Source organism: Euprymna scolopes, chromosome 25 (genome assembly GCF_053919585.1).
Source record: "Euprymna scolopes isolate OS-2025 chromosome 25, ASM5391958v1, whole genome shotgun sequence".
Taxonomy (NCBI): domain Eukaryota; kingdom Metazoa; phylum Mollusca; class Cephalopoda; order Sepiida; family Sepiolidae; genus Euprymna; species Euprymna scolopes.
In genome coordinates, this window is record NC_136506.1 from 97,025,568 (window position 1) to 97,037,633 (window position 12,066).

Genomic DNA, 12,066 nt, shown 5'->3' on the forward strand with positions numbered 1-12,066 from the left:
AAACTTAGAAAAGAAGTTGAGAACAAAATTATCCTCTTCCCAATTGACCATTTAAATATTTTATAGCATATTGTTACGTTGTGGGGGGGGGTTCTATATGACTGTGTGTATACTGCACTAGCAAGAATATGTTGTATAGTGGGAGAGTGTAACCGTTCAATGTTCACGTAATCGTGTGTATAGAATCAAGTGTATTTATTTTGAAGTTTCTTGGGTCGTCTAGTAGTTCCTAATTGGTCCTTGGGTGTGTGTGTTTGTGTGTGTATTTGTGTGTGTTTTTGTGTTTGTATGCGTGTTTGTGTGTTTGTATGTTTTTGTGTATGTGTTTGTGTGTTGTTTGTGTGTAATTGTGTGTTTGCGAGTGTGTGTGTGTGTTTGTGTATGTGTATGCATATTTGTGTGTGTGTTTGTGTTTGTGTTTTTGTGTGTGTGTTTATGCGTGTGTGTGTTTGTGTATGAGTGTGTCTGTTTTTGTGTATTTGTATGTGTTTGTGCGAGTATGTTTGTGGGTATGACATACAGTACAGTCCAACATATAACATTTAATACACAAACGGGGATGGACACAGTCGTAGGGTTATTATCTTGCCAACAAAGAAATCGTACCTTGTTTGTCCGGATTCTGGTTGATAAAGCTGCCAAAAGTTGAAATGAACATTTCTTCTAAAGAAATAACCAGGAGTCTTCGATTAAATTTCAGATAACTTTTATTTCACCATGTTTCCTTGTTGAAAGATTGCATGCTGGTCTTAGTCTACTCCTCTTACGCCAGTTCCCAAAGGCCTGTTGTTAAGGACTCCACTGTCCCACTGTCTCTCCTCGACTTCTCCCCATTTGAACTTCTGTCCCGGACTCTTTTTAGCTCTGTAACTAACTCATACATATATCTAAACTAACAGATCCTATTATGTCATTGACTTCCATAGCCTGATACGTGACTTCCAAACACATTTCCGTTACTTGATTTAGTCACATTTCTCTGTCAAATTCCAAGATCTCTTTGTTGTAAGTTAAATATTTTGCTAACATTCCTTTGTTTCAATAACATTCTTTCTGCATACCATTTTTTTAACTTACAAAACAACAATAATGTTCATTATCTAACATTTTACTTTTTTTAATAATAATAATAATAATAATAATAATAATAATAATAATAATAATAATAATAGTAGATTTCATAAATAGACTATTAGCAATGCACACCGGCATAATATAACACATGTATTTCTTGTGTTTTTTTGTTTAACTGGATTCCAGAACGAGAATTAATCTAGTCTGGTGGAGTATCCAGGTAAGCGTTGTTACTTGAAATAACATCACCTAGAGACGTGCACTGCTCCCCCTAAAAGCCAGTGTGGGTTGGACATATCAAGCAAGATCTTTTTTGAGCTGCAAATACTACATGATTTAAAATATTTAGTCTGAGTTTACTTGTACATTAAAAGTATCTGTTTGCCAGGTTGTCCTGACAAACCTCTGTACAGAGAGACCTTAGACACTCAACGATAGTATATAGTATGCATTCAAGCTCTTTCAGTAGGCATGAGTATGCCTATGAAAATGGAAAGAAATGAAACATGGAGAGAATAGGAGGGTCATCAGTTAACACATGTAAACTAAAAAAGAATTTTGTAAATGGAAAAATTAGGAAAAACGAACTTTTATGACAAAGCATTTTTATGTCTAAAATTTTATAAATAAATTAATGTTGTTTTCTATTGGTTTATGTTCATTTATACAAATTTGTGTTTAGTAAATAAAGTTGAGTTAGTAGTCACAAAGCTTAGAAATGTGTAGATCAATGTGTTCATTGTGTGAATATGTGTGTTTTATTAAAAAAAAAGTCCAGACGTTTTAGTACTGATCTGTTTTCGTCTAATTCCTACGTCCCTTTATTCGTAAAATAATGTGTGAAAATTGTCATCATCATCATTATCTACAGCGGAAGTGCGAGTCTTAAAAACAAACATTTAAAAAAAGTCCAGGCGTTTCAAATACTGATCTGTTGGATTTTGTTTTTGTCTGATTCCTACGTCCATTCATTTGTTAAGTTGCACAAACACTTCAACGAATGACTGTCTCTTCTACAAATTGTTTGTATTGGATTCTTTTTCTTTTTTTGTTCATGTCAAACTCATTTAATCGTACCCATCACCATCATCGTCGTCCTGATCATTGAGGATTTATGACTTTTAGAATGCTACTCCACGTGTATTTTACATGTATGTGTATGTATACGTGTGTATAAGTGTATGTATGTACATGCATATATGTGCCTCTATGTGTATATGTTTGCATGTGTGTGTACATGTATGTGTATGTTTGCGTGCATCTGTATATATGCATGTATGTGTGCATGCATGTGTTTATTTCCATATGTATGCAGAGGTGTAGAGGGCTCTCGTTAACTGTGGTGAAGGTAACCTCTGTAGGAGAAGCAAATCTCTAATTAAAAAAAAAACATAAAGCAGGAGATCAGTACCCGCATTAAGCTTGTCTGTAGTTTGACTTGTTGCTGACTATCTTGCTCTTGCTTGTTTGATCTCAACATTTTGAAATGAGAGAGAGATTTAGCTGTCCAACAAAGCTAAATCTCTTCTGTAACATCATCTTTGTATAGATACTCCCTCAGGCATTTGTCTATAAAAAATAGTCCTGTGGTGATGGAAAAGTTGTGACACGTGTACGCCTGAAATACTGGAAGCATGTAATAATTGATCTGCTACCATCATATGTATGTACGTACGTATGTATGTATGTATGTATGTGTGTATGTGTGTATGTATATGTGCATGTATGTTTATATAGGTACATGTGTATGTATATGTATGTATATCTATGTATATATGTATTATATATGTATGTTTGTATATATGTTTATGTGTGTTTGTATGTATATATGTATATATATGTTTATGTGGGTATGTATATATATATGTATGTGTATATATGCATATATATGTATGTGTATATATGCATATATATGTATCTGTATAAATGCATATATATGTCTGTGTATGTATATGTTGGTAAATGTATGTGTATGTATGTATATGTGCATATATGTGTACGTATTTGTATGTGCATATGCATGTATATGGCGTTTGTATTTGTATATGTGTGTATGTGTATGTATATGTATGTATATATGTATGTATGCATGTGTGCATGTATATGTATATGTATGTGTATTATGTATTGTGTATGTATGTATATATGTCTATATGTGTGTATGGTTACAGACATGTATGTGTATATGTGTGTATGTGTATGTATGTGTATATATATGTATATATGCGTGTATGTATATATATGTATGTATACCTATGACCGTCTTCAGTGTCATGTCTGCTTGAGCGTGTGAATTCGCCGGCAGAACTAAAAAAAGTCATTTTCGGGCTGACACTCGTCTGACAAGACGTTGCAATCATCATGTATGTATGCATTGAAGGCTCATGTAAGACGTAGTGAAGGCAACCTCTCTAGGAGAAGGAAAACCCTGATATAAAACCTGCGGCGTCTGCTGCATCCAATGATGTTGACTTGCTCTTCTTTTTGGTTCAATGTGAAAGTTGTTCAGAGAGTGGCGCAAAGTCTTTCTTCACTATAAAAAACTTCAATCACAGGCATTATTTAATATGCAATGGAATACACATTTTATTATCAGTGCGTATCTCGATAACAATAAGGTTGGCCTAAAACGATAAACAAACATTCAATGAAAGCTAATACAGATATGAACATCAATAAAAAATCCAATGTTTCCAGAACTAACTTATGTCAACTGCGGGCAGACGTGCAAGATCTAGGCTTTTTAGAAGTGACCGTCCAGCACGTGCTGCTAGTAGTGCTCATGTCTGCTTATATGATGCATTTTTCTTTATATGATGCATTTTTCTTTATATGATGCATTTTTCTTTATATGATGCATTTTTTCTTTATATGATGCATTTTTCTTTATATGATGCATTTTTCTTTAGATGATGCATTTTCTCTTTATATGATGCATTTTTCTTTATATGATGCATTTTTCTTTATATGACGCTTTTTTCTTTATATGATGCATTTTTCTTTAGATGATGTATTTTTCTTTAGATGATGCATTTTTCTTTATATGATGCTTTTTTCTTTATATGATGCATTTCTCTTTAGATGATGTATTTTTTCTTTATATGATGCATTTTTCTTTAGATGATGCATTTTCTCTTTATATGATGCATTTTTCTTTATATGATGCATTTTTCTTTATATGATGCATTTTTCTTTATATGATGCATTTTTCTTTAGATGATGCATTTTTCTTTAGATGATGCATTTTTCTTTAGATGATGCTTTTTTCTTTATATGATGCATTTCTCTTTATATGATGCATTTCTCTTTAGATGATGCATTTTTCTTTAGATGATGCATTTTTCTTTACATGATGCTTTTTTCTTTATATGATGCATTTCTCTTTAGATGATGTATTTTTTCTTTATATGATGCATTTTTCTTTATATGATGCATTTTTCTTTAGATGATGCATTTTTCTTTATATGATGCATTTCTCTTTAGATGATGTATTTTTTCTTTATATGATGCATTTTTCTTTATATGATGCATTTTTCTTTAGATGATGCATTTTTCTTTATATGATGCATTTTTCTTTATATGATGCATTTTTCTTTATATGATGCATTTTTCTTTAGATGATGTATTTTTCTTTAGATGATGCATTTTTCTTTATATGATGCTTTTTTCTTTATATGATGCATTTTTCTTTATATGTGCATTTTTCTTTATATGATGCATTTTTCTTTAGATGATGCATTTTTCTTTAGATGATGCATTTTTCTTTATATGATGCATTTTTCTTTATATGATGCATTTTTCTTTAGATGATGCATTTTCTCTTTATATGATGCATTTTTCTTTATATGATGCATTTTTCTTTATATGATGCATTTTTCTTTAGATGATGTATTTTTCTTTATATGATGCTTTTTTCTTTATATGATGCATTTCTCTTTAGATGATGTATTTTTTCTTTATATGATGCATTTTTCTTTAGATGATGCATTTTCTCTTTATATGATGCATTTTTCTTTATATGATGCATTTTTCTTTATATGATGCATTTTTCTTTAGATGATGCATTTTTCTTTAGATGATGCATTTTTCTTTATATGATGCTTTTTTCTTTATATGATGCATTTCTCTTTAGATGATGTATTTTTTCTTTATATGATGCATTTTTCTTTATATGATGCATTTTTCTTTAGATGATGCATTTTTCTTTATATGATGCATTTCTCTTTAGATGATGTATTTTTTCTTTATATGATGCATTTTTCTTTATATGATGCATTTCTCTTTAGATGATGTATTTTTTCTTTATATGATGCATTTTTCTTTATATGATGCATTTTTCTTTAGATGATGCATTTTTCTTTAGATGATGCATTTCTCTTTAGATGATGCATTTTTTCTTTATATGATGCATTTTTCTTTAGATGATGCATTTTTCTTTAGATGATGCATTTTTCTTTAGATGATGCATTTTTCTTTAGATGATGCATTTTTCTTTATATGATGTATTTTTTCTTTAGATGATGCATTTTTCTTTAGATGATGCTTTTTTCTTTATATGATGCATTTTTCTTTAGATGATGCTTTTTTTCTTTAGATGATGCATTTTTCTTTAGATGATGCATTTTTCTTTAGATGATGCATTTTTTCTTTATATGATGCATTTTTCTTTATATGATGCATTTTTCTTTAGATGATGCTTTTTCTTTAGATGATGCATTTTTCTTTAGATGATGCATTTTTCTTTAGATGATGCCTTTTTTCTTTAGATGATGCATTTTTCTTTAGATGATGCATTTTTCTTTATATGATGCATTTTTCTTTAGATGATGCATTTTTCTTTATATGATGCATTTTTCTTTAGATGATGCATTTTTGTTTATATGATGCATTTTTCTTTATATGATGCTTTTTTCTTTAGATGATGTATTTTTTCTTTAGATGATGCATTTTTCTTTAGATGATGCATTTTTCTTTAGATGATGCATTTTTTCTTTATATGATGCATTTTTCTTTATATGATGCATTTTTCTTTAGATGATGCCTTTTTTCTTTATATGATGCATTTTTCTTTAGATGATGCATTTTTCTTTATATGATGAATTTTCCTTTAGATGATGCATTTTTCTTTAGATGATGCATTTTTCTTTAGATGATGCATTTTTCTTTAGATGATGCCTTTTTTCTTTATATGATGCATTTTTCTTTAGATGATGCATTTTTCTTTATATGATGCATTTTTCTTTAGATGATGCATTTTTCTTTATATGATGCATTTTTCTTTAGATGATGCATTTTTCTTTATATGATGCATTTTTCTTTATATGATGCTTTTTTCTTTAGATGATGTATTTTTTCTTTAGATGATGCATTTTTCTTTAGATGATGCATTTTTCTTTAGATGATGCATTTTTTCTTTATATGATGCATTTTTCTTTAGATGATGCATTTTTCTTTAGATGATGCCTTTTTTCTTTATATGATGCATTTTTCTTTAGATGATTCATTTTTCTTTATATGATGAATTTTCCTTTAGATGATGCATTTTTCTTTAGATGATGCATTTTTCTTTAGATGATGCATTTTTCTTTAGATGATGCATTTTTCTTTATATGATGCATTTTTCTTTAGATGATGCATTTTTCTTTAGATGATGCATTTTTCTTTAGATGATGCATTTCTCTTTAGATGATGCATTTTTCTTTAGATGATGCTTTTTTCTTTATATGATGCATTTTTTCTTTAGATGATGCATTTTTCTTTAGATGATGCATTTCTCTTTAGATGATGTATTTTTTCTTTAGATGATGCATTTTTCTTTAGATGATGCATTTTTCTTTAGATGATGCATTTTTTCTTTATATGATGCATTTTTCTTTAGATGATGCATTTTTCTTTAGATGATGCCTTTTTTCTTTATATGATGCATTTTTCTTTATATGATGCATTTTTCTTTATATGATGAATTTTCCTTTAGATGATGCATTTTTCTTTAGATGATGCTTTTTTTCTTTATATGATGCATTTTTTCTTTATATGATGCATTTTTCTTTAGATGATGCATTTTTCTTTATATGATGCATTTTTTTTTTAGATGATGCATTTTTTCTTTAGATGATGGATTTTTCTTTATATGATGCATTTTTTCTTTATATGATGCATTTTTCTTTATATGATGCATTTTTCTTTAGATGATGCCTTTTTTCTTTATATGATGCATTTTTCTTTAGATGATTCATTTTTTCTTTAGATGATGCATTTTTCTTTAGATGATGCATTTTTTCTTGATATGATGCATTTTTCTTTATATGATGCATTTGTCTTTAGATGATGCCTTTTTTCTTTATATGATGCATTTTTCTTTAGATGATGCATTTTTGCTTTATATGATGCATTTTTCTTTAGATGATGCATTTTTTCTTTATATGATGCATTTTTTTATATGATGCATTTTTCTTTAGATGATGCATTTTTTCTTTACATGATGCATTTTTCTTTAGATGATGCATTTTTTCTTTAGATGATGCATTTTTCTTTATATGATGCATTTTTTCTTTATATGATGCATTTTTTGTATATGATGCATTTTCTCTTTATATGATGCATTTTTCTTTATATGATGCAGTTTTCTTTAGATGATGCATTTTTCTTTAGATGATGCATTTTTTCTTTATATTATGCATTCTTCTTTAGATGATGCATTTTTTCTTTATATGATGCTTTTTTTCTTTATATGATGCATTTTTTCTTTATATGATGCATCTTTCTTTAGATGATGCATTTTTCTTTATATGATGCATTTTTGGTTTATATGATGCATTTTTCTTTAGATGATGCTTTTTTCTTTAGATGATGCCTTTTTTCTTTAGATGATGCATTTTTCTTTAGATGATGCATTTTTCTTTAGATGATGCATTTTCCTTTGGATGATGCATTTTTGTTTAGATGATGCATTTTTCTTTAGATGATGCATTTTTGTTTAGATGATGCATTTTTTCTTTAGATGATGATTTTTTCTTTATATGATGCATTTTTCTTTAGATGATGCATTTTTTCTTTAGATGATGCATTTTTCTTTAGATGATGCATTTTTCTTTATATGATGCATTTTTCTTTAGATGATGCATTTTTCTTTAGATGATGCATTTTTTCTTTAGATGATGCATTTTTCTTAAGATGATGCTTTTTTCTTTAGATGATGCATTTTTTCTTTAGATGATGCATTTTTCTTTAGATGATGCATTTTTTCTTTATATGATGCATTTTTCTTTATATGATGCATTTTTCTTTAGATGATGCCTTTTCTCTTTAGATGATGCATTTTTCTTTAGATGATGCATTTTTCTTTATATGATGCATTTTTTCTTTAGATGATGCATTTTTCTTTATATGATGCATTTTTCTTTATATGATGCATTTTTCTTTATATGATGCTTTTTCTTTATATGATGCATTTTTCTTTAGATGATGCATTTCTCTTTAGATGATGCATTTTGCTTTAAATGATGCATTTTTCTTTAAATGATGCATTTTTCTTTAGATGATGCATTTTTTCTTTATATGATGCATTTTTTCTTTATATGATGCATTTTTCTTTATATGATGCATTTTTCTTTAAATGATGCATTTTTCTTTATATGATGCATTTTTCTTTATATGATGCATTTTTTCTTTATATGATGCATTTTTTCTTTATATGATGCATGAAAAATGCATCATACAAAGAAAAAATGCATCATATATATATTAGATGATGCATGAAAAATGCATCATATAAAGAAAAAATGCATCATATATATATTAGATGATGCATTTTTTCTTAAGATGATGCATTTTTCTTTAGATGATGCATTTTTCTTTAGATGATGCATTTTTCTTTATATGATGCTTTTTTCTTTATATGATGCATTTTTCTTTAGATGATGCATTTTTTTTATATGATGCTTTTTTCTTTAGATGATGCATTTTTTCTTTAGATGATGCATTTTTCTTTAGATGATGCATTTCTCTTTAGACGATGCATTTTTCTTTAGATGATGCATTTTCTTTAGATGATACATTTTTCTTTAGATGATGCATTTTTTCTTTATATGATGCATTTTTCTTTATATGATGCATTTTTCTTTAGATGATGCATTTTTCTTTATATGATGCTTTTTTCTTTATATGATGCATTTTTCTTTAGATGATGCATTTTTTCTTTATATGATGCATTTTTCTTTATATGATGCATTTTTCTTTAGATGATGCATTTTTTCTTTATATGATGCATTTTTCTTTAGATGATTCATTTTTTCTTTAGATGATGCATTTTTCTTTATATGATGCATTTTTTCTTTATATGATGCATTTTTCCTTATATGATGCATTTTACTTTAGATGATGCATTTTTTCTTTATATGATGCATTTTTCTTTAGATGATGCATTTTTCTTTATATGATGCATTTTTGGTTTATATGATGCATTTTTCTTTAGATGATGCTTTTTTCTTTAGATGATGCATTTTTTTTAGATGATGCATTTTTCTTTAGATGATGCTTTTTTCTTTAGATGATGAATTTTTCTTTAGATGATGCATTTTTTCTTTATATGATGCATTTTTCTTTAGATGATGCATTTTTCTTTAGATGATGCATTTCTCTTTAGATGATGCATTTTTCTTTATATGATGCTTTTTTCTTTAGATGATGCATTTTTGGTTTATATAATGCATTTTTCTTTAGATGATGAATTTTTCTTTAGATGATGCTTTTTTCTTTAGATGATGCATTTTTTGTTTATATGATGCATTTTTCTTTATATGATGCATTTTTGGTTTAAATGATGCATTTTTCTTTAGATGATGCATGTTTCTTTAGATGATGCTTCTTTCTTTATATGATGCATTTTTCTTTAGATGATGCATTTTTTTTTAAATGATGCATTTTTCTTTAGATGATGCATTTTTCTTTAGATGATGCATTTTTCTTTAACGGACGCATTTTTTTTAGATGATGCATTTTTCTTTAGATGATGCATTTTTCTTTATATGATGCATTTTTCTTTATATGATGCATTTTTCTTTAGATGATGCATTTCTCTTTAGATGATGCATTTTTCTTTAGATGATGCATTTTTTTTAGATGATGCATTTTTCTTTAGATGATGCATTTTTTTTAGATGATACATTTTTCTTTAGATGATGCTTTTTTCTTTATATGATGCAATTTTCTTTAGATGATGCTTTTTTCTTTATATGATGCATTTTTCTTTAGATGATGCTTTTTTCTTTATATGATGCATTTTTCTTTAGATGATGCATTTTTCTTTAGATGATGCTTTCTTCTTTATATGATGCATTTTTCTTTATATGATGCATTTTTGGTTCATATGATGCATTTTTCTTTATAGGATGCTTTTTTCTTTAGATGATGCATTGTTCTTTATATGATGCATTTTTCTTTATATGATGCATTTTTCTTTAGATGATGCATTTTTCTTTATATGATGCTTTTTTCTTTAGATGATGCATTTTTCTTTAGATGATGCATTTTACTTTAGATGATGCATTTTTCTTTAGATGATGCATTTTTCTTTAGATGATGCATTTTTCTTTATATGATGCATTTTTGGTTTATATGATGCATTTTTCTTTATATGATGCATTTTTCTTTATATGATGCATTTTTCTTTAGATGATGCATTTTTCTTTAGATGATGCTTTCTTCTTTATATGATGCATTTTTCTTTAGATGATGCATGTTTCTTTATATGATGCATTTTTGGTTTATATGATGCATTTTTCTTTATATGATGCTTTTTTCTTTAGATGATGCATTTTTCTTTAGATGATGCATTTTTCTTTATATGATGCATTTTTCTGTATATGATGCATTTTTGGTTTATATGATGCATTTTTCTTTATATGATGCTTTTTTCTTTATATGATGCATTTTTCTTTAGATGAATTTGGTCGAATGAAGTGGTCTCTTTGAATTGGGATTCATGTATGCACCTATGTAACCAATAATGTTTGTAAAATAAACAGACTATACACACACATGTATATATAATGTTAGACAGGAACTTCAATAAAAATATTGTGATATTATATATATATATATATATATATATATATATATATATATATATATATATATATATATATATATTGTAACGGTTTTGGGTTTGACGTGTATTGGGATCCCGGATGGAAATCCCGTGCGTCAGTAGCCCGGGGTTAGGAATTTCAAAGGGAAATTCTCCTCTCAAACGCACGATTTAAGATAAAAATAAAAGATATGTAGCGTGCCGGTTGTAATGATATCACAACCAAATGGCACTTTCCAACCAACATTATCGTCATGAAACACCTTAATGACATTCACAATTAATTATTAGAATAAGGCAATAAGAACGACGATGGCACAATCGAGTATGAACATACTAAAAATACATTAATTTATACACACACATGTATAAGACAGGAACTTCAATAAAAATATTGTGATATTCTAAAATCCACGTCAAATGTAGAAAACAAAAATTATCACATATTCACAAAAATCGGTTTTTATTTGCGTACAATTGTTCGTAATGTTCGAGGTATGTTAGATTTTTATTTTTTTTCGATGAGGCCATCTTCAGAGTCCGTAAAAAAAGAAGGTAACACCCCAGACATGAAAATATTGTGTTGCATTTCGCTTTCATCCTTTTTTTTTCAAAATATTTTGTTTCATTATATATTAATCCATAAAATCTTTTATTTATTTAGTACACACCCATCCTCACGCATCGTGTCATCTTCGTAGAATGTGACTTCATCGTCACGCTTAATCACTTTTTATTGTTTGAAATCGATATATCGATTTCCCGTTTAACTAGCGACAAATAACAAAGGAACGTAACAACTAACTTGTTTGTCTTAAACTTTTTCCCTTATTTTATGTTTTTATCTATTTTTTAGATGCCTTTTCCATCCTTCCTACTAAAAGTTTGAAAATATTAATTAATAT